The sequence below is a fragment of the Sapajus apella genome, unplaced genomic scaffold, assembly GCF_009761245.1.
Source record: "Sapajus apella isolate SASKATOON/1434 unplaced genomic scaffold, GSC_monkey_1.0 scaffold15, whole genome shotgun sequence".
NCBI lineage: Eukaryota > Metazoa > Chordata > Mammalia > Primates > Cebidae > Sapajus > Sapajus apella.
This window is the reverse complement of record NW_022436955.1, coordinates 9,801,509-9,828,073: the sequence shown is the minus strand read 5'-3', so window position 1 is coordinate 9,828,073 and position 26,565 is coordinate 9,801,509. Positions and strand designations below refer to the sequence as shown.

The 26,565-nt window shown below is 45.1% G+C and overlaps 1 long non-coding RNA gene across 3 annotated transcripts in view; it reads left to right on the top strand.

The window, feature by feature from the left end:
* The window catches only part of LOC116555506, a 159,263-nt gene extending 133,042 nt beyond the window's left edge, over positions 1–26,221 (top strand). For all 3 annotated transcript variants that reach the window (XR_004270563.1, XR_004270562.1, XR_004270561.1), the window contains exons 2-4: positions 16,225–16,366; positions 24,877–25,003; positions 25,641–26,221. This is a non-coding gene — a long non-coding RNA (uncharacterized LOC116555506). The remainder of the gene's footprint in view (positions 1–16,224; positions 16,367–24,876; positions 25,004–25,640) is intronic.
* The last annotated feature ends 344 nt before the right edge of the window (positions 26,222–26,565 follow it).

The window sequence follows — 26,565 nt, the reverse complement described above, 5'->3', positions numbered from 1 at the left end:
GCACCCACCACCACACCTGGCTAATTTTTGTATTTTTAGTACAGACGGGGTTTTGCCATGTTGGTCGGGGTGGTCATGAACTCCTGACCTCAGGTGATGCACCTACCTCAGCCTCCGAAAGTGCTGGGATTAAGGCATGAGCCACCGTGCCAGGCCGAGATGTGTAAATTAATCACATTGCAGAATTCCTTTTTACCATGTAAGGTCATCATGTTGGGCTGTTCTTGCATTGCTGTAAAGAAATACCTGAGACTGAGTAATTTATAAGAAAAGAAGTTTAATTGGCTCATTGTTCTACAGGCTGTACAGGAAGCATGGCACTGACTTCTGCTTCAGGGGAGGCCTCGGAAAGCTTACAATCATGGCAAAAGTTGAAGAAGTGGGGGCAGGAGCAAGTGGGGGGTGGTGGTGGTGGCAGGGAGGTGCCACATCCTTTTTTTTTTTTTGTGATGGAGTCTTACTCTGTCACCCAGGCTGGAGTGCAGTGGTGCGATCTCAGCTCACTGCAACCTCCACCTCCCAGGTTCAAGCAGTTCTCCTGCCTTAGCCTCCCGAGTAGCTGGGACTACAGGCATCCACCACCACAACTGGCTAATTTTTGTCTTTTTAGTAGGGACAGGGTTTTGCCATGTTGGTCAGACTGGTCTTGAACTCCTGACCTCAGGTGATCTACCCACCTCGGCCTCCCAAAGTGCTGCGATTACACCACTGGGGCCAGCTGGTGCCAAATACTTTTAAGTGACCAGAACTGAAGAGAACTCACTCATTATAGCAGAGACAGCATCAAGCCATGAGGGGTCCACTCCCATGATCCAAGCACTTCCCACCAGGTCCCACCTCCAACACTGGGGATTACAATTCAACATGTGATTTGGGAAGAGACAAATATGCAAACTACATCAGTCACATTCACTGGTTCCCAGGATGAAGATGTCTTTAGGAAGCCACTACTCCCCACTACCATAGTGCTCCCCAAATGAGAAGAAGCTTTGTAACTGGCATGGAGGAGAAAGTGCAGGTGTCCCCAGTATCCCATCAGAGCGACCCTACAGTCATCACCCAGTGTCTCAGTCATTTCACAAACATCTATTGAGTGCCAGCTGCATGCCAGACTGGCCCCTGCCCTCAGGGAGTTTATGCAGTGGTCAGGGAGGCAGATAACAAACATGGAATACAAGACATAGCAGGTACTGACAAGTTCTTTGGAGAAAAGTCAAGTAAAGCAAAGGGAGGGCAAAGGTGAGGGGAGGGCAAAGGTGAGGGGAGGGCAAAGGTGTGGTGAGGGCTGCTTGGGATAGGGTGGGTCTGGAAGCCTGTTGGGAAAGTGACGTTTGGTCAGAGCCTGGCATTAAGCAAAGGAAGGAGCCAGCCAACTGGAAGGGTATGGCCAGTGTGCATTGAATTGTGTCCCCCATAAAGATATGCTGAAGTTCTAACTCCTGGGCCTGTGAACGTGATCCTGTTAGAAATAGGGTCTTTAGCCAGATGCAGTGGCTCGTGCCTCTAGTCCCAGGTAATCAGGAGGCTGAGGTTCGAAACTCACTTGAGCCCAGGAATTTGAGGCAGCAGTGAGCCGAGATCGCGCCACCGTACTCCAGCCTGGGTGACAGAGTGAGATTCTGTCTCTTAAAAAAAACAAACAACAACAAAAACAAAGGTATTTGCTCCTGTAATTAAGATATAAGGTGATAGGATGACCCCTAAATCCGATCACTGATAAAGCCTGATCTTTCTGCTACAGAGCAGAGAAGCAGTTCATCTGGGGCTGCTGAAATGATCAGCGTAGCCTCTTCCCATCTTTGCTGATAAAAGTAAAATAAACAGGAGCAGCTGCCATTTTTTGTCCATTCGCTGCCTGGCATGTTGCAAGCATCATCTCATTTATTCTCACACAGCTCTGGGAGGTGGTTATTGTTAGTGTTCCATTTCACAGATGAGAAAACTGAGTCTTAAAGACTAAACCATGACAACTGCCTACACACACTCACCTATTGAATTGGGTTTTTGAGACTCAAACACAGATCTCTTTGCACCCAAGGGCACACTCTTAACCAGAACAGCTTGAGAGCAGGAACCATCCTTTGTTTTCTCTAATGTCTCCACGCATCTGGCAAAATGCCTTGCACATCAGTCTGTTAAAACATATTGATTTTTTCTTCTGTTAATGATCTCTTAAGTCTTGACAAGAGAGTTCAGTTCAGTCAGAACTTTTGACAAATCCCAAACCAATTTTCCCTACTACGTTGATTTATTTATTCTGTAAACATTTGCGGAGAGTCCCTGTGCACCTGGAACACGCTGCAGGGTTAGTGTCTTGGTTCTATCCTGGATAGATGAATTACAGCTGCAGTTTTGAAAAGCTATTGTTTTCAATGGTATTTGGATAAAATACTCCATGTGTTCTGTGGGTGACCTCAAGGGAGCCAAGTAGTGGCAGCAGGAAACCTGCCCTCCTAATTGGAAGTCACAGGTTGATCCCTGTTCACGTGGGGCCTTGGAGCCTTTGGCTCTGCAGGGCTTCTGGGCAACTGGGATCTCCCAAGTGTTGCCTGCCCTACCCCTTGGGTGAAAATGTGCACCTCTGGCCTCTAGAATGTGCCACTGGTCCTGGTGTATCTTGAGGTTTGGTCCCAGAAGCCTTTCTTCCAAACACTTTGCGAGCTGATCTCTCTCTCTCTCTCTTTCTTTTTGCCTTTTGCTATTGTCATTGCTGCTACTGACAAGTCCCATGAGCAATTGGGATGGCCATGTTTTGGCATCCTCAGCGACTTTGGTCCCCTGGGAGCAGTTATTCCCTGCATCTCAGCTGATGGCTGGGAAATGGATGGTGTGTCTATGTCAGTAGGTGTGGGCAGAAAAGACATGGGTGTTGGTGGGCAGTGCTGAGACGGGATGGATGAGTTTCACTGAGGTAGCTAAAGAGAAGACATGTTGGCTAAAATGACAGCTATTACTATTGCTCATTTGCTTGGCATGTATGCAAAAATAATAACAACACTGAAAGAACTACTTGATAATGCCCAGGCTGCCAGGTATCTCCCCATAAGTGATACAGAAATGGTGCAGATTGCTCCAAAGAGCAATTTAGCACCATGCATTGAGCTTTAAACACGCTCCTATCATTAGATCTAGCAATTGCTTTTCTAGGATCAAAGTCAGTTAAATCACAGACGGGAAAGGATTTATGTTGAGGTTGTTATCATTGGATATAGCAGCAAAACTTTGGAAGGACTCCTAGTGTCCAACAATTGGGAAGTGGTTACATAACTTCTGTCCATCCATTCTTTCAATGGAATGGTATGCAGCCATTTAAAATGGTGCTCGAGTGCATTTCTGCTGCCATGGAAACATAATAGTCATGGTAATAGTGTTTATAATGTGCCAGACACTGCTCTAAGACTTCACGAGGAATAACTCGGTTATTCCTCCCAGCAACCTTGTGGTGCAGGTGCGATATCAGAATAATCCCCATGTTACAGATGGAGAAATGGCAGCTCAGTGAGGCAATGAGCCAGGACTTATTGCCCACATGGCATTGAGTGTTTCCTCACCGTGTACCACTCTGCCTCTCACTGTGATCACAGAGATAGAAAAATCAGAGACATGAAACTGCATGTCCAGCTTACTCCAATTTTGTTGGGAAAGATGTTTATTATGCTTAGAAAAAAGACTAGAGTGGAAAACATCTGCAATGGTGGTAGCTCTGAGAGGTAGGATTAGGGCAGTCTATTTTTGGATTTTCTAAATTCTTTACAACAATTGCTGTGTACCTTTATAATAAAAATAGACAAAGTGGGGGGGAGGGTCTTAGAGTTGCTGAGATGTTGAATTTCACTGTCTACTAGCTGTGTGATCTTAGGAGAGTTACTTTACCTCTCTGAACTACACTTACTCAGCTGGTAATTAGGAACCACCACCTACTTTTTAGGGTTGTTGTGAGGATAAGAAACTCTGTAGGGATGGCCCTGAGCATGTTTGTGGGTAGGTCTATTTCTTGCTTTTCCCTGACTTTGGTCTGTAGGACAGGGATTTGGGATGATCCCCAGAGGCTCCTATGTCAGCTGGCTTCCAGCTGGGCTCAGCAGTGGGATGCAGCCTTAGGAGACTGCCAGGTAGGAGGAAGGAAGAAGCCAGTGTTCTCCTCCTCACTCTGTCTCCAATGGGTTCTCAGGCAGTGGTTGTATCTCCTCTGTGGCTTTGTGGTTTCAGCTCCTGCCATAGAAGTCCTCTTAGGTTCCAGCTTCCACTGGGTGATCCCAGCTCTGGGCTCCAGTAACTCCACTTCTTCCCTCTGTGTTTCCAGCCTAGAGGTGAGACTTTCCTGCTATTTCTGACCTTTGGATTGTATCACTGTTCCCTGGTACTCTTTCATTACTTGTTCAATTAGTCTGGGTTCTCCAAAGGAACAGAACTAATAGGAGATACACATACACACACACACACACACAAAAAAAAAAAAACAAACAAAAAAAAACCACAAACACATATGCACGCACACACATGAATACATAGAGTTGGCTCACACAATTACGGATGCTGAGAAGACCCAGGATCTGTGGTTGGCCATCTGGAGACCCAAGAGAGCTGGTGGTGTATTCCCTGGTTGGGTCCCAAGCCTGAGAACCAGGATTACTGATGGTGTCAGTTACAGCCTAAGCCCAAGTCCAGAGGCAGGAGGCTGGCATTCCAGCTGAAAGACAATTAGGCAGAGACAGCACATTCCCCCTCATGCCACCTTTTTGTTCTTGTCAGGCTTTCAGTGGATTGGATGGGAACTACCCACATTGGGGAGGGCAATTTGCTTTACCCAGTCTACGGATTCAATTGCTAAGCTCACCCAGAAACACCCTCACAGACACACCGAGAATAACATTTAACCAAATATCTGGGTACGCTGTGGCTCAGTTAAATTGGCACAAAATTAGCCATTATACTTGTATAACCAGTTCTCTGCATTAATTTAATTTAAGTGATTTCTGTTTCCCTGCTTGGGCCTTGACTGATGCAGAGAGGGAAAAGGTTTGGTTTTGACCTTGATATTCAGCTTTGAATGGCTGAACAGCCAAATGCCTAGTTCAATGCCATTTCTGGGATCTGTAAGATTGTGAATCGTCCATGATTGAGTGATCATTTATTTAACAATAAGTAATGATATGAGAAGGTATATTTTTGGATTTATTGTACTATCTAAATATCTACTTTTTTTTTTTTTTTTTTTTTTTGAGACGGAATCTTACTCTGTTGCCCAGGCTGGAGTGCAGTGGCATGATCTCGGCTCACTGCAACTTCCATCTCCCAGGTTCAAACAATTCTTCTGCCTCAGCCTCCCAAGTAGCTAAGATTATAGACACGCACCACCAGACCCAGCTAATTTTTTGTACTTTTAGGAGAGAAGGGGTTTCACCATGCTGGCCAGGCTAGTCTTGAACTCCTGACCTTGTGATCTGTCCCCCTTGGCCTCCCAAAGTGCTGGGATTACAGGCGTGAGTCACTGCACCTGGCCTTAAATATCCACTTTCTTTAAATTTTTTTTCTTTTTCTTTTTCTTTTTTTTTTCCGTCTAACAGAGTCTATCCAAATGGGAAATATCCACTTTCAAATATGGGGTAAGCATTCTGAAAGTATTATAGAGTGATTTTTTTGGGGGGTGGGAGGTAGAAACAGGGTCTTGCCATGTTGCCCAAACTGGTCCTGAACTCCTGGACTCCGTGATCCTCCCACTTCAGCCTCCAAAAATGCTAGGATTTCAGGTGTGAGCCACCATGCCCAGCCTATTTTTTTTTTTAAACTTTATCAATTGTTGAAAGAATAAATTGTTGTGAGAGTCAAGTGTTGCAATAATTAATTTTGATTATGAGAGTTAATTTGATTTACTAAATCATCTTAAATTTTTTCAATTGACAAATAAATGGGGAGACAGAGTGACAGTTAATATAAATACTGAGAGTATTAGCTAGATAGCTTTAGGAAGAATATTATTTCCTTTCTGAGCCAAGCAATGTTTATAAAATTTAAATAATAATACAGAACAGAATAATAGAAATTAGATTATATCACAATTACAATATTTGCAGAACCTGCATTCATAATATTCAACAAAATAAACTTTAATAGCTGCTTTTAATTTTTAGTTATATAATTCTATCTAGGAATTCTATCTAGGTCATGAGGATTTCAAGAAAATATTTGGGATTTTTTTTTTTATACTGAGAGAATGAATTAGAAATGGAATTTCACCTTTGCTACCTCAAAATAGGAGGCAAAATTCTGATGTTAAGTATGATGTTTATGATGAAACTGATCCAGATACAAGAACATAGAGTATAAGGAAAAAAAGAAAATCTTAGAGAAAGATGAAGCTACCCTCAAACATCTTGCTTTTTACCTGACTTCAGTAGAGAGAGAGCATTTATTTATCATCACAGATTCAGCTGGACATGGTGGCTCATGCCTGCAATCCCAGCACTTTGGGAGGCTGAGGCAGGTGGATCACCTGAGGTCAGGAGTTTGAGACTAGCCTGGCCAGCATGGTGAAACCCCATCTCTGCTAAAAATGCAAAAATTAGCCAGATGTGATGACGGGCACCAGTAGTCCCAGCTACTCAGGAGGCTGAGGCAGGAGAACTGCTTGAACTCGGGAGGTGGAAGTTGCAGTGAGCCAAGATTGAGCCACTGCACTCCAGCCTGGGCGAAGAGTGAAACTTTGTCTCAAAACAACCAACCAAACAAAAAACCTAAAAAAGACAACAACAAAAAACAAACACAAATTTAGCTAAGAGGCTGTGGGGCCACCCAGTCGCTGATAGTTCTGAGAAATTTTTGTTTCTGCCCTGAGACTTTGAATATTCAAAACGTGACTACTGAAATGTAAATAAAAAACGGTAAGATTAAGAAATTTCTAAAACAAAATGATAGCATTGTTCTTGCCTAGATTTTGGGACCCCCAGTCCCAGCTGTGCTTCCTTCAAGTTTGAAAGCATCCCCAAAGAGAGCCCTCTCCCTTGCCCCTCCCTGTTCCTGCCTCTACTGTGTGCATAGCCTCTGGATCTGGAAGCAGCATCGGAATCTGAGCATCCTGAGTTGCTTAGCAGCAGCTGGAAGAGATGTCAGACCCCAGCATGGACCAAGGCCTTCTGAGGCTTGGACAAATGCTTCCAAAACAAACTGTGAAATCTTTATTTATTGGATAACTTTATTTGGCCCTTCCTAGGTGCCAAATATCTCACTGCACATCTTTTCCCCCATTATCTAATCTAACCACCCAGCAATCTGTGAGGTCACTCCTCTCTGCATTCCCATTTTACAAATGAGAAAACGGGCTCACACAGGCAAAGTAATTTGCCCCAGGCTGCCTGGCCTGTTGGCAGCAGAACTGGGACTTGAACCCTGTACCTTCTGACTGCAGAACACATTCGCTTAACTGCCCTGGTAGCATGCCTTCTCCCAGAATGTTCCAGGCCTGCAACCCAGCATAGCCATTTTGCTGATGGAGAAAAGGAGAGGCATATTTTAAGGTCCCCACCCAGAAGGTCAGCGGCATGGTTGGTTTGAATTTCAAGCCTGAGCCTGGGGCGTGCAGACCAAAGCCAAGTGCAGGGAAACAGTATCTGCTTTGTCCATTCTCCATCCCTGGAAGCATCAGGCTTGGGTTCGTTGGGATAGATCCTGCAGGCTCTAGAGAGCTCTCCACCAGGGAAATAGTTACAGAAACAATCCATTTGGTGCCAGTTGGAGAGGAAAATGCTGGTTGCTTTTTAATTTACCTTGTGAAATAGCTGCTGCTGGGAGGGAGCTATGGCCACCAGAGCACGGGGCTGAGCCAGGCACTTTGGCGCTGGATCCCTCCTCTGGATAACATGGGGTGTTTGAGAACACTGTCTGGGTGTTTCCTGTTGACACAACTTTGCAAAACTCTCTGAGCATCATCAAGCACATTCAGGAGCCGGGGATTTGTACTATAAGGCGTGTGAATTACTCAGTGAACTGACAGCGGGAGAGGCAGGGCCAGGCTGAGAGGACATCAGCAGTTTGGCTGGAATGAAGTGGCCCAGATGTTGTCGCTGCCCCCAGCCATGCTCTGATACTTCCAGCAAACATTCCAGAGCCAGCGTTGTCCAGTGGAAACATAAATTCAAGTCACATATGTCATTTCGAATTTTTTTAGTAGCCACATTAAAAAAGAAAAGGAAATAGGTAAAATGCATTAAAAATATATTTCACTTCACTTAATATATTCAAAATGCTATCATTGCAGCATGTAATCAGTATAAAAACTACCTTTTTTCTTTGAGATGGGTCTTGCCCTTCACCCAGGCTGGAGTGCAGGGGCATGATCTCGGCTCACTGCAGCCTCCAACTCCTGGGCTCAAGTGATCCTCCCACCTCAGCCTCCTGAATAGCTGGGACCACAAGCTCAAGCCACCCCACCTGGCTAATTTTTTATTTTTTGAAGAGACAAGGTCTCTCTATGGTGCCCAGGCTGGTCTCAAACTCCTGGCCTCAAGTAATCCTCCTGGCTTGGCCTTTCAAAGTGCTGGGGTTACAGGCATGAACCACTGTGCCCAGCCTGCAAAAACCTTTAATGAGTATTTTCTATTCTTTCTGTGGCAGTCAGTCTTGGAAATCCAGTGTGCATTTTATACCTACAGTATGTTTCAGTGTGGACTGGCCACATTTCAAGTGTTCAGTGCTATAGGCGATATTGCTTCTCTGCCTGTGATACAGCTCTTGCCATCCCCCTCTGCTGCTCACAGACCTTCTGTGGCTCCCCATTTGCCCAACCAGTTGGAGTTAGTCATATACTGCAGTGATTTGTGTTTCTGACTTCCTCTCTCTCCACCACTAAGAAAGGTGGGTATCTTTAAGGAAGAAAAAAAAATAAAGAGTTTTTATTATGGTGTCTGTCAGGAGCATTTATTATGTATCTATTGTAGGTGCAAAGGGAAGGCTTCCTGGCTTTGCCCTCAGAAGTTTTGCTGAAAAATCAACTCACAAAAAGGCAGATTAATAAGAGAAAAGACATACAAATGTATGCCTACCGTGCACCGTGAGAGAATCACAGTGATTGCTCAGTGGGATACCGATGCTTATAGACCCTGGTTTCTTAGGGGAAGGGAGATGGGGAAGTGTGGGTGATTTTAGGGGGATAGCAAATGATTTTTAGGAGGATGTAATAGGCTTGAAGAACATACAACAGTCTGGGGCAAAATCAGTTGGGTCTGCAGAGCAAACAACGGTTTGTGACAAAAACCTGTCCAGGTGTGTTGACACACTTTGGTCTTCCTTCCTGCCATATGGGTTCAGTTAGTGAAATTTCAGGGAAGGGATCAGAGGTAATTGTTTACTTCTTTGGGCGGATAAGGGAGCTGCAGCCTGTGCTTTGGGAGAGGTAGAGGATTTAGAGACAGAAGGTTGGGGAGGAAAAACGATGGCTGTCTTTTGTGGGTTTGTCGTGTCTCTATGCAGATTGGGAAAAGTCCCTTCTAGCATCTGTCTCTTCTAGCAAAAGTGTCTTCTAGATCTGAAGGCCTTCTAAGGGCCTTCAATACAATAGGGCTTCCTCCGTATCCCAGGGAGCCATATTTTGGGGTGAAATTCTCCACACTCCTTTACTACTACGTCCTAGTTTTAAGTTACTTGAGCTGACTTAATTGTATTTTCCCCAAGAAATCATACTGGGACACATGACTGCATAAGGCATCGTGTTAGGTGCTTTATGTAATTTTCTTTTTTTTTGAGATGGAGTCTCTCTCTGTCGCCCAGGCTGGAGTATAGTGGTGTGATCTCAGCTCACTGCAATCTCTGCCCCCTGGGTTCAAGTGATTCTCCTGCCTCAGTCTTCTGAGTAGCTGGGATTATGGGTGTGTGCCACCATGCTGGGCTAATCTTTGTATTATTATTATTATTTTTAGTAGAGATGAATTTTCACCATGTTGGCCAGGCTAGTCTTGAACTTCTGACCTCAAGTGATCTGCCCACCTCTGTCTCCCAAAGTGCTGGGGTTACAGGCATAAGCCACCATGCCTGGCTGCTTTATGTAATTTTCTAATTATCAGTACCACTCCATGACATAGGTATTTACTTTCCATTTTATGGATGGAAAATGGAGACTCAGAGAGCTGAAGTTGAATCCAGATCCACTGCGCTCTAAGTTGCTCTTTTAGCGACGTTGTGCTGAGCCTGGACACGTTTGGGTTCTCAGAAAACATGTATTAACTGTCCTGACTGAGACAACAGTTTCTTGCCTCTTTCTTGGGATGAACAGCAGGCACATGGAGGCAGCAGAAGGGGCTGGGATGTCCACTGACTTGTGTGTCTTTCTTGGTCATCAGCATGCAATATCAGCTTGGGCCCAGGAGTGCTGACAGCAGCCTCTTTGGGAACTGGGTTGAGCATAGTCAGTGCTCTCGGCAGCCAGGCAACAAACTGGAAAGCCTTAGTCTGTGCCTGCTAAATGCCCGTAGGTTTCCACTCCCCTCCCAGAATCAGGCTGATAACTGGCGCTCTGCCCCTCCGGCTTCCTGAGACACTGCTATTTACGTGATGCATGATTCACACTCATTTATTGCCAGAGAGTACGATGCTTTGCCTTGGTACTTTATTGAGAGCACAATAAAAATAAAGATGAGCTACTAATAAAATGTCAAAAGAAAATGTCAACTAGTATTACCAAAAAGAAAAAAAAAAGAAAGAGAGAGAGGCTGATGTTATTGTACATCCTCTCAGTGAATTTCCTCTAATTAGTCAAATAAATATGCAGTCCTCCCACTCGGGTGTGTGTTTGTTTGCTTTAAAACATTGTAATTACATCCCCCGCTTTGGAAACTTCTGGGAACCGGAACCTCCACACATGGGCTTCAGCTAGGAGGACGTGAGCCAGCACTTTGGCTAGGGTGAAACTCCATGCCTGTGTAAATTACTGGGCTAAGCATTCAGAAGCAGGCTGTGTCTTACCCTGCCCTCACTCAGACTCCCTCTGTGGTTCCCTAAGGCTGTGGCATCAACACCAATTCCACTTTATACAATACAAAGGGACCTGGGCAGGGAGAGTGAGTTCTGCATGATCCTGAGACAACCTCCAACCTCTCCATGCCTCTGTTTCCTCTTTGATGGAAGGAGGCAGGTCTAGCTGCTCCCAGCCACAAGGCAATCATGATTTCCATGGCCAAAAACTGGCTCTCCCCAACCCTCCAATTTATCCATATCTCCCTCTTCCTGCAAGAAAACATTAGAACTTCAGTTGATACTTAGTTTATGTTGACTTCCTCTATTTTTATGCATATTTGATGTATATAAATCTACGCTAGGAATAGAGTAGAACATGTATATGACTAATAAATACACAATTTTGTGATGTCTCCTGAAACACTTTTTATTTAAAAAAAGTCTGTGTTATTAAGGCCGGGTGTGGTGGTTCATGCCTATAATCCCAGCACTTTGGGAGGCAGAGGTGGGTAGATCATTTGAGGTCAGGAGTTCGAGACCAGCCTGGTTTCTACTAAAAATACAAAAAATTTGCTGAGTGTGGTGGTGCACACCTGTAATCCCAGCAATTTGGATGGCTGAGGCAGGAGAACCGCTAGAACCTGGAAGGTGGAGATTACAATGAGCTGATTGCAAGAGGGTCTTGCTCTGTCACCCGCTGCAATCCAGCCTGGGTGACAGAGCAAGACCCTGTCTCACAAAAAAAAAAAAAAAAAAAAATCTGCGTGGTTAAAAAAAAGAGACAACTAGTTTACAGAACAAGGACTATATATATATGTATATATCTACATATATACATATACACACACACACACACACACACACACACACACACACACTCATATACATTTTTTTTTTTGAGATGGAGTTTCGCTCTTCTTGCCCACATTGGAGTACAATGGCGTGTGATCTCGGCTCACTGCAACCTCCGTCTCCCAGGCTCAAACAATTTTCCTGCCTTAGCCTCTGAGTGGCTGAGATTACAGGCACCCACCACCATGCCTGGCTACTTTCTGTATTTTTAGGAGAGAAGGGGTTTCACCATTTTGGCCAGGCTGGTCTCGAATTCCTGACCTCAGGTGATCCACCTGGCTTGGCCTTCCAAAGTGTTGGGATTACAGGCGTGAGCCACCACGCCTGGCCACAGAGGCAATGTAGATGAAATAAACTGGAGTGAGAAGACCAGCCTTAAGGTCCTAGTTGTTCCTTTTGCCAAGTGCACGTTCTAGGCAATGTTTGACCTTCCTTGTCCTAAAATGGGGTTATTCTCATCCAGATGTTCTGTTTTAAGGTTATTCTGGGAGCTGATTGACATATGCATGTGCAGATGTTTTATAAACTGCATTCTCTATGTACTGAAAGGAGTAAGTAGGATGGATTCCAAAGCTCCACAAAGTAGGAATTATTATCCTGTCAACAGCTCAGAAGGCATCTTTGGAGAGGTGGGGTCTTGCTGAAGGTCCACAGCGAGGGTGGGTTAGCGTCCAGTTTTGAGTTCAAAGCTCACGAACTTTCCACTGTGCCTGACCCCTTGCCATCTGCAGTCTGCTATTCAGCACTCATGCCTTATCCTGGGAGTCAGCTTGCCAATTTCCCCCATATCTTGTTGCCAGCCTAGGACAGATTTGCTCATTTAGGATGCCATTGACCTTATCTAATAAAAAGAATCAGGATCCAAGGAGTCTGTTTAATTCATTATTAAAGATCATTTCCTGTTATTATCTTCCCTATAGCAAAATTAGCTGTTAACTCTCCTGTTAGCATAACCCAGCCAGTATTACTAGGAAATTAGGAAAAAAATCAGTTTAATGATATGTGCGCTGAGCCCAGGGAATTCCCCATCTTTGGTGCATATTAACATTATGCCTTAGAAGTCGAGGAAATGTTCTGTTAAGTGGAAAAAGAGTTGCAGAAATTTTACTTTTAAAAGCCAAGTAAAAAGTTTCTTTTTTTTTTTCCCAAGTCAAATTAATTTTTGTCTCAGGGCAAGAAAAAATAAATTAAAAATCACACACTGCCGCTTCCTCTCAGGCCCCGCTTCCTCCTGGATTTCTGTCCCTCTTGACTGGGGTTTTGGGTTTCTCTGGCCCAGTTTGGGTCTTGGAAGACACCAGGCTTCAAGGGTTTCTGCTCCTGGTAACCTCTGGCCATGGCGGAGTGGGGCACTCTGCCCCACTTCCACATGTCTTCCTTTTGGCTCCTTCCCTTACTCCTGGGCAGTTGTTGGGGTTGAGGAGGGAGCAAGGACTGAGACCCGATGATGCAGGGAGGTCCTGTGCTGTATGATGTGGAGTGTGGTTGTCCCCTGGATAAGGGCTTGCTAGAATACAAGCCCTTATCTGAGCACAGGCTGCTAATCTGGTGCTCCTTAATTTCATGCTTTCAGATTCTATGCTCATCTCCAGGCTCAGACCTTTACTGATGCATGCACCCTCTCCACCTCCCAACTAGAAGTCAACCACAGCATTTAAACACAGTGACATTGGCAGGTATATCTTCAAAACAAAGACTGAGAGTCATGCCAATGGATGTGTGAGCCCATTTGTATCTGGCATAAGCTTTCCGTTCTTGAGTGAGTTACTTAATCTCGGAGCTCTGTATCCTTAACTGGGTTACAAAGATGGTGCTAAGGGGTTGCTGGTCTCGAACTCCTGACCTCAGGTGATCACCCTTTCCTCCACGGGACATTAACACATGGGCTGACCAGGGCTTGGTGGGGGACTTTAGCAGCCTCCACCAGACTCCCACAAAGGGCAGAAATCATGCTGGTGTGACCATAAGTGAGGTGCCCAGTGGTGAGTGGGTACCCAGGAAGTGAGGTGCTCTGGACAAAAGGCGCAGGTAGTGAGCAGGTGTTTCATGGTTGGCAACACAGTGCTTTGGAGGCCTGTGCTCACGCGTCTGAAACCATAGGGGTACCTGGATGTATGTGGGGGGAGATGCAGCAGCAGCCTGGCGTGGTCAGTGAGTCATTGGGCTTGGAGTCCACAGACATGTGGTAGAGCCCCAGCTCCATGTGGCCTCGAGAAAAATCACAAAAGTGCTTTGGGGCTTCATAGTTTCAGCTGGAAGGGAGACATCCGCCAACCTTTGCAGGTTGTTGCTTTAGAAACTGCATTCTCTACATAATGAAGGATGCATACATGTGGTGAAGATGGCAGGTGATAACATTTCTGGAGGCTTCACCAGCACAGAACTGTGAGATCTCAGAACAGGCAGAGGGGACAGTGCTTGGCCAGGAACACAGGGAAGGTGAGACGCTTGTGGAGTCCCTTCTACGTACCTGAAACCCTGTTAGGCTCGTGGGTTCTTGTAACTCAATTTCCAAGAAAATTAGAGTTAGTTGGAATATTCACAGAATATCAGCACAGTCAGGGACCTTGGGAAGCTCAGCCAGGTGACCAACTCTTCATAGTTTGTCCAAAATTTTACTGATTTTATTAATATTAATAATTAATAATAATGGCACTGTAAGTAACATGCCCTGGGAAACTTCCCATTTCTTGGCATAGTGGTTACTTTTGTGGTCACCCTACAAATCTTGTTTTAAAGACTACAGTCAGGGCCAGAGACTATCCAGCCCAAAGTCATACGGTTAAGGACCCACTGAGCTGTTTTTAATGTGAACCATGCTTTCTGCGCAAGGAGAGAATCCAGCTCACCTTCCGCCAGCCCAAGCAGGACCCACAAGCCACATACATGCATCCAAAGAGATAAAGTTTCCTTGGGCTTCTTTCTTTCTTTTTTTTTTTGAGACAGAGTCTTGCTCTGTTGACAGGTGCCAGGCTGGAGTGCAGTGGCAGTCTTGGCTCACTGCAACCTCCGCCTCCCGCGTTCAATCAATTCACCTGCCGCAGCCTCCTGAGTAGCTGGGACTACAGGTGTGCGCCACCATGTCCAACTAATTTTTTTTTTTTTTTTTTTTTTTTGTATTTTTAGTAGAGACGGAGTTTCACTGTGTTGGCCAGGATGGTCTCGATCTCTTGACCTAGTGATCCGCCCGTCTTGGCCTCCCAAAGTGCTGGGATTACAGGCGCGAGCCACCTCGCCCGGCCCCCTTGGGCTTATTTCACCTGTTGGTATCTGACTTACAATTGTTCTCTGTTAACTCCATTATCTTTAATTTGCAAGAATGCGGCCAACAGAAAACCTCCGGACACTTTCTCTTTAATGAAACAGAATTTGATTACAAATCATCAGAGTCCCCTGGCAGGCAGTCTTTTTCTGGAGGATTTTAGCTTGCCATGGTCACACCAGCATGATTTCTGCCCTTTGTGGGAGTCCAGTGGAGGCTGCTGAAATCCCCCACCAGGGGTGGTAGCCACCAGCACCCCCGTTAGCCCATGTGCTAATGACAGCTGCTGAAAACACCCTCCCTCATGGCCTTGTGGATGAGAGGGGTTCTTTGCGGGCTTGGACACAGTGTACCAGAAATGCCTTCCAGCTTCACCATACCATTTGATTCAATGTGCTAGTTTATTTTTTTATTTTTTGGGGGGTGCACACTTTTAGCTTCTAGTTCAATTGCTTTAATAATTAATGAGCTATTTATTTACATGATTTATTCTTGAGTAAGTTTTATTACTTTGTATCTTTTAAGAGATTTGTCCGTTTCCACATGTGCTATCAAATGTGCAGGCATAAAGTTGTTCATAATACGCTTTTATTGTCCTTCTAATTTTTTGTATGTGACATGATGTTTCTCTTTGAATCTTAATGTTGGTAATTTGTATCTCCTTTATTTATTAATCAGTCTAATCAAGAAGTTTGTTGATTCTTTTTTCTTTTTTTAAAATTACACTTTAAGTTCTGGGGTACACGTGCAGATCGTGCAGGATTGTTACATAAGTATACACATGCCATGGTGGTTTGCCGCATCCATCCCCCTGTCACCTACATCATTAGGTATTTTTTCTAAAGTTATCCCTCCCCAATCCCCCCACCCCCTGCTATCTCTCCCCTGTTGGCGATCCCCCAACAGGCCCCAGTGTGTGTTGTTCGTCTCCCTGTGTCTATGTGTTCTCATTGTTCAACACCCACTTATGACTGAGAACATGTGGTGTTTGGTGTTCTGTTCTTGTGTCAGTTTGCTGAGAATGATGGTTTCCAGCTTCATTCATGTCCCTGCAAAGGGCATGAACTCATCCTTTTTTATGGCCGCTTAGTATTCCATGGTGTATATATGCCACATTTTCTTTATCCAGTCTATCAAAGTTTATTTTTTTTTGTATCTGTCAACAGGCATTATCATGGCAAATGTCCAGCAGACCGGATATGGGGTGATCAGCTGTTTGAAGGTAAAAGGTAAGAGCCATGAAGTCGTGTTACAAGAAAATCTGTGTTTATTGGGACATTGAAGAGCCTCAGCTCATGGATATGTAAGGTGAGTTGGACAGCATCAGCCTTATAGGGTTGAAAGGCAACCCTCTGGGGCAGTATCCTTAATGTGGCAATTTAATAGACACGATGCGACCAGGTCACACTTCCTGGGACAGGGTGGCAGTGACTTACTGAGCATCATTTGGAATCTTTTAATCTTGTCATGTGTGCCACCAAACTGGTATCACTTAACACTGTGGCTGTTCCAAACACTACTGAGTTGTGCACCATAGTCCTCAAATCCTGATTTTCACCTGCCAGCTCATGCTCTCAGATCCCATGCTCATCTCCAGGCTCAGACCTTCACTGCTGCATGTGCCCCCTCCACTCCCAACTAGAAGTCAACCACGGCATTTAAACACAGTGACATTGGCAGGTATCTTCAAAACAAAGACTCTGAGTCACACCAATGTTTGCATGAGCCCATTTGTATCTGGCATTAGCTTTCCATTCTTGAGTGAGTTACTTAATCTCTGAGCTTTGTATCCTTAACTGGGAAATGGGGTTAACATGTAAGTCATGATGATGAATGAATAGGATGGCATCGGGGATGATAAATTTGTCAACAGCAGTGGGTATGGTACGGTAGGGTGAGGCAGGGTTAAGTATGGGTCTGCCCTTCACCAGTTGCAGGTCTTAGGGAGTCTATTTGGGCTCTATGGGCCTCAGTTTCTTTAACTTTAGAATGAGGGTAAGAGTTGCACCATCTTTATAGTATTGTGTGTAGTAAGGATGGAAAGCCATGTACGTATTTAATACAAGCATTGAGTTCAACGGCCAATACACAGTAAAGGCAAGTCCAGCATGGATAGCGTGCTTTGGACTGGACAGCCTGGCGACCCACACTCTGCAGATGGCAACTCTTATTATTCTGTCCATACTGTGGCCAAGCAGTGAATTCCTAGGTGTTCAGTTGAAGTAACAGAGACCAGGAGAGGTAGAATGAATAGCGCAGGGTTTTGCACACAGTGAAAGGTAAGACCAAAGAGCAACCCAGTTGCAGCTTCTGGTTCTTTTTTTTTTCTTTGAGACAAGGTCTCTCTGTCACCCAGGCTGGAGTGGAGTGGCATGATCATGGCTTACTGCAGCCTCAACCTCCTCCTCAGGCTCGGGCCATCCTCTCACCTCAGCCTCCAGAGCAGCTGTGACTACTGGAGGGGGCCACCATGCCCAGCTAATTTTTGTATTTTTAGTAGAGATGGGGTTTTACCATGTTGCCCAGGCTGGTCTCAAACTCCTGGCCTCAAGCGAGCTTCCTGTCTTGGCCTACCAAAGTGTTGGGATTACAGGCGTGATCTGGTTCTTTCTGATTGAGGGGTCTGTCTGGGCTCAGGAGGAGGGTCTTGTCTGCATAAGAAGATGGATGAAACATTCTCAGTTCCTTCCTGTCACCAGCAAGAAGAAGCAGAGAGTAGCATAAGCACACAGGGTGCTGGTCAAAAGGACAGGTTCTAGTCCTCAGCGCACCATGAACTGGCTGTGTGACCTTGGCCAAGTCATTTCTCTTCTCTGATCCACTCAGTGTCTCCATTTGACATGCTGGAGAACTGAATTTATCTATGTCCAGGTTCTTTCCCTTTCCCTTCATTCCATGAATTTCTAAGTGCCATCTCTTTATTTTTCACTTGTGCACAATCTCACCTCTGTCTTCCAGCTAGAACGCATGTGCCTGAGGCCAAGCATCTTCCCTGAATGCTCCCTAGTAAGTGCCTCACACATGTGGGATCAGAGCCTGTGGTTGTAGGAAAATCAGCATTACCTGCAGGTGGGTGTGAGGGGCACATGGTTTCACTCCATCCTCCAACTTCTTAGAGGAGAAAATATTTTAATGGTTTGAAACAACCCAGATCTACACAAAAGGGCATGAAAACAGCTACTTAAATTATACTTGCACTTGACAATGCAAAGATCAGAAAACTCCCAACAAAATAGATGACAGGAAGAAACAAAAGGCTGAGCACTTTAATTTAACTCAAGATGACGCCTCCATCATCCTGTGGTCTGTAGTCCTGCTAGGGTCCCTGTTCCCTTTTGCACATGCGTGGTGTGTGTTCACATGAACTCTTCTACAACTTAGCATCACAGCATTCATCTTCTCCCTCATTGGTTCCACACATTCAGCCATAGCTGTTCATGACTGCTCTCCTTCTGCAATTGTTTGAAAACAGTGTCAGAGAAAAGCTCCTTTATCTTGCTGTGATTGGTTCATTTTTTTTTTTTTTTTTTTTGTTTTATTGTTTTTTTTTTTTTTTTTTTTGGGGTGGTGTGTCTTGTTCTGTCACCCAGGCTGCAGTGTAGTGATGTGATCTCGGCTCACTGCAACCTCTGCCTCCTGGGTTCAAGCAATTCTCCTGTCTCAGCCTCCCGAGTAGCTGGAATTACAGGCATGTGCTACTACGTCTGGCTAATTTTTTGTATTTTTAGTAGACAGGGTTTTATCATTTGGCTAGGCTGGTCTCGAACTTGTGACCTCAAGTGATCTGCCCACCTCGGCCTCCCAAAGTGCTGGGATTATAGGTGTGAGCCATCGTACCTGGCCATTGCTGCAATTGGTTCTAAGAGTCTTTCTGCCCTTCTTTCTCTCTCCCTGCTATGCTAACTCTCACAGGACTCAGATTTCTTAGGAAAGTTGCACGAGGATCATCTACTTTGCAGGGTTAGATATGAGCCTTGCCTTGAAAGGCTGAGCATCACAAACAGTAACACACAGCCTGTTTTCTCTCCTGCAGTCCCATACCTTATACTGGATATCTAAGAGATGCTGAGCTTTGGGGAAAAGAAGGGAGGACATGTTGGGGAGGAGGTGCTCCTTGATATGAGAAAGCCCATTTCCAGAGAATCAAAAGACTTGAATTCCATTCTGCTGTCGGTGGCCATGGGGAAGTCACTTTTTCATGTGGGACTCAGTTTTCGCATATGAAAAATTAAGTCATTATTTAAACCATAAAGTTCATTTTAAACTCTAAAATAGACCATCCCTCTATTTTTCTAAGACTCTACTTGGGATAAGTTTCCATCAAGGTTCTTTACAATGTACCCCATTTATTTATTTGAGACAGGATTTTGCTGTTGCCCTTGTTGCCCAGACTGGAGTGCAGTGGCACCATCTTAGCTCACTGCAGCCTTGAACTCCTGGGCTCAAGCAACCCTCTCACCTCAGCCTCCTGAATAGCTGGGACTACGGGCATGTACCACCATGCCCCGCTTTTTTTTTTTTTTTTCTATAGAGATGGAGTCTCCCTCTGTTACCCAGGCTGGTCTTGAACTCCTGGCCTCAACTGATCCTCCTGCCTTGGCGTCCCAAAGTGCTGGGATTATAGGCATGAGCCAATAATCAAAATGGAGTGCCTGGTCATGCATCCCATTTAATCCTCAAAACAGCCCTTTGAGGATGGTGTTATTAGCCTCATTTTACAAGTGGGGCAACCAAAGTTCAGAGAAGTTAATGGACCTACCCAGTAAAAAAAGTTATGAAGCCAGAGACCAAATCCAGAATTTTCTAACTCTGGCACCCATGTTTCTAACTCTAAAGATTTTTCTAACTCTACCTCTCACATATCATGAGACTTTGGTGTTACTCTCAGGAAAACTGCTGAGAAAATTCTGCTTGATTTCCGTGCCCCCATTTGCACAATGTGTTCCCTGTCATGGATAACTTTCCTTTCAAAAAACTTCCAAAGGACAAGTGATGCATTATGTCTTTTATTTTTGGCAACTTCACACAATAACCTTAACAGCCTCTTGGCTTCCATCTCCCAGGGATGGCATTTCAAGTATGCCTGGTCATGGAGTGCCTGTGGTTTAAAATTTTAATGGAAGACCCTTACCCCCATCTGTCTTTATCCACTGTTGCCCTGTCCCTGGCTCCCTAGTGGTCACTGAGCTTTGCAGGCCCCCCTTCCTCCAGCCCATCTCCTCCTGCCATTGAGAGGGGGCTGCTTCCCTTTCCCAGCGGCAAGCCCCTGATTCTTTTAGCACAGCCAACGGGCTCCATTGGGGCTTTCAAGCTTGCTGGCAATTTGGATGTCAGTAGCTGGGAAAATCAAGCTTAATATTTGATGACATTACAAAGTCAGACTGTTCTATTTTCATCCCAGATAGAGTGAAAAAGCAGAGTTCTTACCAGGAGACTCCCAAAAAAGTGGGAGACAGTTGGTCTGGGAGCTACAGCAGGTTGGTGGTGAGTACTGGGCAGGGGGTCAGCATGTGAATGCTCTGGTTTTGTCTTGACAGCCAACTTGTGGTTGACATTGGGCAAGTCATTCTTCCTCTGAGCTCTGTCTTCCTCCTGCACAAATAAATGATTTCTCAGGCTATAAGTACTCTGATTTAGGAAGGATGTGATCTTAAACTCAGGGCTGACTTGGGGAGGTGTTTCTTTCCTCTATGAAAACTTCAAGAATGGCTAGGGTGTTTTGAGGGGAGGGGACAGAAAATCAAGGAAGGTGACCAGGTGAGGAAGACTGAAAAACGGGACTAGCTCTGTTTGCAGGACGTATGGAAGCTTCAGGATGCCCAGTCACTGTGCTGGGGTTCCAGGGTGGAGCCCAAGGCTTTGGGGACCTAGAAGGCTGATGTGGGAAAAGTCAGGCTTCTGTTCCTGCGAGTCTCCGGTCTGATGCTCAGGGGAGGTGCTGGGTTCAATCGTTACCGCCAGACTCATGCCTGTCCTGTTCCTTCTGCTTCTGCAGCATCTGCACGTGTGCCCACACAGGGGTGTGCAATAAGACCATACAGCCCCATGCTCTCGTCCCGCACATGTGGAGTCTGGCGTTTACCCTGTGTTGAGCACTGGACCCAGTGCTTGCACTTGCATGCCTTTCCATCTTTATCACAGTACTAGGAAGTCAGTGCTACTCTCAACCCTATTTTACAGTTACAGAAACTGAGGCCAGAGAAGCTAAATGGCTTTCCCAAGACCACACAACTGGTCAAGGGAAGACCTGTACTTAACCCTGTCTCACCCTAATCCATACCCATTTGCTTTTGACAAATTCTGAGTCCCCTCCCTTCTAGACCAAGTCAATTGGGCAGATACTGGTTCCTGAATATGGCTTTCTTTTAATGTGTCTCCAGGATCGCTTTTCTCTGACCTAGAGTCTGGACTGGCTTAGGGCACAAGGCAGGGTTTTTAGGGAGGTGTGGACAGGAGCAGGAATGATATCAGGTTACCAGATGCTTGCAGGACAGTTTCTGGGTGGCTGTGAACTGACCAGGTTCTTCTGCCATTCTCACTTGCAGCTGTCAAGAATAACTGTAGATACAGTGTCTTCTGATAAGGAGGAGTTGGCTGGAACAGCCTTGGCTCTGTATCTGCCCCTCAGATGTCCTTCAGTGCCCCTCAGATGTCTTTCAGTGCTTTAGCCCAGTGACTCATAGATCTCCCAGTGGTGGGTCACATCCAGGGAGGGCTTCTTTCTGGGGTCCCTCAGCTATAGTACAAGTGGGGCATGCCCAGATGAGACTCCATCTGCCCTGGGAAGCTCTCCTGAGCCTTGGGGAACTGGCTTGTCATGAATATTTGGCTTTTTATGTATTTGTAATTAACAGACCTGCATGATATAACTTGTGTGTGTGAGTGTTCTGTCTCATCTGACTCAGGACAGTAGTGAAAATGCCGTCTAAGATGCAGTGAGCTGAAGTGATAACCAGTGCGCTGTGAACCTGCTTTGTGCTGCCATGCTGGGGTTCAGAGCAGGCATCCATGTCTAGAGCTACATAAGGAGACCAAATAGAAAACAGAGGCGAAAGCCGTGTTGTAGGGACAGGGCCAATGTGGCAGGAATTAGTGAGGCGGGATTTGGTGGGCATAGGAGAGCAGTGAAATCCCTAGAACTGAAAAAATCTAAATGTCCACGAAAGAAACATTCGATGGGACATCTAAATGTCCCATCGAATTCCCTAGAGAAACTTGACCTGCCATATTTTGACCCAGCCAGCCTCATTTGTTTCTTGCAATTATTACCAGATTGAAGTTTGCTGGGAGATTCCAACTGACATGGAAGTTGCTGGATTAATGGGAAGAGATCCCTGTAATCTTAGAAGAATTCTTGGAATGGCTCAGAAATAAACAGAACCTCAAGGAGCAGAGGGATTTGATTACACAGGAGCTGGACTTCTAGATTATGACATTTATATGGTTTGGGTCTGTGTCCCCACCCAAATCACATGTCAAATTGTAATCCCCAGTGTTGGAGGTGGAAGCTGGTGGGAGGTGATAGGATCATGGGGTGAATTTTCCCTTTGGTGCTGTTCTGATGATAGTGAGTGAGTTATCATGATGTCAGGTTATTTAAAAGTATGTAGCATCTCCCCATGTTCTGTCTTCCTCCTGCTCTAGCCATGTGAAGATGTGCCTGTTTCCCCTTCACCTTCCACCATGACTATAAGTTTCCTGAGGACTCCCCAGTCATGCTTCCTGTATAGCCTGTGGAACCATGAGCTAATTAAAACCTCTTGTCTTTATAAATTACCCAGTCTTAGGTATTTCTTAATAGCAGTGTAAGAATGGACCAATACAGACATCTTATGGAAAAAAGTTCCTCAGGTGGGAAGCTCTATTGTGTACCCTCCTTGAAAATAGATGACCTGTTTTCTCATCTTTCTCTTAGTGTACCATGATCTTCACATGCAGAAAGACAGACAGTTAAGTGGTGGTTGTCTTTGAATATTTTCCTACTGAATGGTTTCTGGCCTGGCTCAGTCCCCTTAAAATATCATCCTAAAGAAATAATGGGCTGGGTGCGGAGGCACACCTGTAATTCCAGCACTTTGGGAAGCTGAGGCAGATGGATCACTAGGTCAACAGATAGAGACCATCCTGGCCAACGTGGTGAAACTCCATCTCTACTAAAAATACAAAAATTAGCTGGGCATGGTGGCACATGCCTGTAGTCCCAGCTACTCGGGAAGCTGAGGCAAGAGAATCACTTGAACCCGGGCGGTGGAGGTTGCAGTGAGCCAAGATCTCACCACTGCACTACAGCCTGGGTGACAGAGCAAGACTCTGTCTCAGAAAAAAGAAAGAAAGAAAGAAAGAAAGAAAGAATGAAATATCTTTTCCTTACAAGGCTTTCTAAAGTATGATTTAAAAGTCAGAAATCACAAAAGAAAATATTAATAAATTCAATAACATTAAAGTGGAGTTAACTAAATGCACCATAAATGAAATAAAAAAAACAAACATCAAATTGGAAAGATGTTTGCGGGTTATACCACAGAGGAAGGGATGGTTTCTCTAATATATAGAGTTCCTACAAACCAATAGGAAAAGTGGACCAAGAATACAAAAAGTCCACAGAAAAGGAAGTAAAACTGCTTCTTAAGCATATGAAAATTTACTTAGTCTCATTAGTAAGAAACATAAATTTAAAAAAACAAGGAGATAGGCTGGGTGCAGTGGCTCAGACCTATAATCCCAGCACTTGAGGAGGCCAAGGCAGGCAGGTCACTTGAGGTCAGGAGCTGGAGACCAGCCTGGCCAACATGGTGAAACGCTGTCTTTACTAAAAATACAAAAATTAACCAGGCATGGTGACAGGTGCCTCTAACCCCAGCTACTCTGGAGGCTGAGACAGGAGAATTGCTCGAATCCAGGGGGTGGAGGTTGCAGTAGGCCGAGATTGTACCAGACCCCCTCTCAAAACAACAACAACAACAGAAAAAACCCCAGAAACTCCCTGCAGAACATGGAAATAATCTTTTTCATTTTTTCTGGGTGGCAAAGATTAAAAAGTTATAAAATGCCACGATAGTGAGAGGTGTGTATGAGTATGACATTGGTGGTAGTGTAAATTGTTATAACTCTCTTAGGGGGTATTTAGCAATATCTTGCCAATATCTTTGCCAATATCCTGCCAATATCTTTCCTACTCATAAGTCAAAACTGTGAAACAAATGACAATGTTTTTCCATGTATATTGAAGTTTCTTAAATAGTATTTTATAGAATAAGTTTTCCTAATACATCATGGAAGAGGTTTTCAGGAGCATAGCTTGAAAAATACTGACAGGCATAATGTAGGAAGTACTTAGAATGTATCTGGGAGCTACCAACACCACTCAGGTCTAGCTATAGTGATGTTTGCCGCCCCTCTTAGGAAGAAAAACCTTTCTCAAACCTCCACCTTCATTTTCTTCTCTTGCAAATGCTTTTTGATCAGAAGCATAAATGCCAGAGCTGCAAAAGTGATTTAAAACCCAAGGGAGCTCCCTGGGGATAGGCTGTTCTCTTTGTAGCTGGGACAAGGAGATGGCAGGCCCTTCTCTTCCCGAGAAACTCCCTGGTGTGCAACGAGAGGCCAGAGACTTACCTCGAAGCATTAATTAGGAGAGATGTAACATTTGGAGACAATCTGTTCAAGAAACCCTGCACAGGACACGATTTTGTCCTGGGCTGTGGGGCTGATCTGTGCCAGTGTCCTGACTCCATACGCCTCAATGGAATTTTCTGGCCCAACCTCTCCAAAATGTGTGGAAAAATCTGTTTCTCTGGGTTCTCCTTCTTTGCTTCAAGGTGAAACAGGCGACTTCCTTCACTGCCTTTCTCTGGGAGCACGATGGGCACTAATTACCTGCTCACGGCCAAGCTGGCACCCGGCATGAGTTGTCAGGAGCCTCCAGCCCCTTCCTGAAGCATGGAGGTAAGTGAACACAAGCAGGAGAAGAACCAGTGAGCATGGTGGGGCCACGGATGGCATCTGCCAAACCAAACTCTTGCTTCTTCCTCTGCTGCCGCAAGTCCCCTGCAGGACTAGCTGGGGTCCCCATCCCTGCACCCAAGCAAACTGCTATCCAGGGACCTGATGCCCCTTTGCTCATCAAGGAGGCTCATGTCTTCTATTGAGGACAGCAGCCTTCAACCTTGGCTGATCATTAAAACCATGCTTAAAAAAAATCCCTGCCACCAATGCCTGGATCTTACCCCCATGAGTTCTGATTTAATCAAGATGCTTACAAAGCTCCCGGGTGATTCTAATGTGTCCCCATATTTTGATTATGGGATGACCACATACACTGGGATATTTTGAAGTGTTGGGGCACGACTAACCATTATTTTGGGGCAGTTTGCATAACTTGTACTGTCCTAGGCAGTTTGGGATGCGTGGCTACCCAGCTTTAACCCTGAAAGACCCTTGAGAATTGTTTCCCAAGGACATGATCATAGTTCAGTTTTTTTTCCCCTCTGTGGACAAAAACATTGACACTTTTACGTCGTGGCAGATATCTATAGGGGGTATGTCATGAATCTGATTTTGAGTGCTGTTATATTTCCAACAGCCACAATTTCCACTTCAGGTACCTCCTCTTTCCCCTCTTGAGAAGTGAAGAGGGGTGCCTGCTCCAGTAATTCTCAGCCCCTGCTATTCTTGTAGCCCTGGAGAACATCGCACCTGGAAGACACCTTAGCAGTCACCTGGCTCCATCTTCTCTGCAATGCAACAATCATTTCTCCTGTAGCATCTTGGGCAAGGATGAGCAGAGGGCACTGGATTTAAACTCAGAAAGCCTTTCTGAGGCTCGGTTTTCTCATCAGCAAAATATGGATTACACTACCAGCCTCAAAATGTTGCAGTAGGGATTATATGAGACCCTATTCCAGCACATCTTGGGAGGAATGCACAAAGCTAGGAGGACCGCTGAGCCACAGGGAGCAGAGTACAGACTCATCCCCACTCACTGGGGAGACATGCCTCTTCCACGGGCAACCATTTGCTCCGCTTAATAGCATGTCTTTAATGGATGACAATCCCTTAATCCTCTTAGAAATGAGGTAATTCCTACATTGTTTAGGAAGAATGGGATGACTATTTCACACTTATATAATAGTTTGAATAAATGGAGTTTGTTATAAATATTAATTGTCTTTCTACATAAGGTCATTCCTAAGTTGAGAGCATGCCTGCCTATTTCACAGGTGAAAAGATCAAGGTGTCATGTGGTCTAAAATCTCCCAGCAGGTACAAGGTGAAAGGGGCTTTTTTTTTTGAGACTCTGTGGGGCATTTTTTTTTTTTCTTTGAGACTCTCTTGCCCAGGCTGGAGTACAGTGGTAAGATCTCAGCTCACTGCAACCTCCACTTCCCAGGTTCAAGTGATTCTCCTGCCTTTGCCTCCTGAGTAGCTGGAATTATAGGCAGCTGCCATCATGCCTGGCTAATTTTTGTATTTTTAGTAGAGATAGGGTTTCACTATGTTGGCCAGGC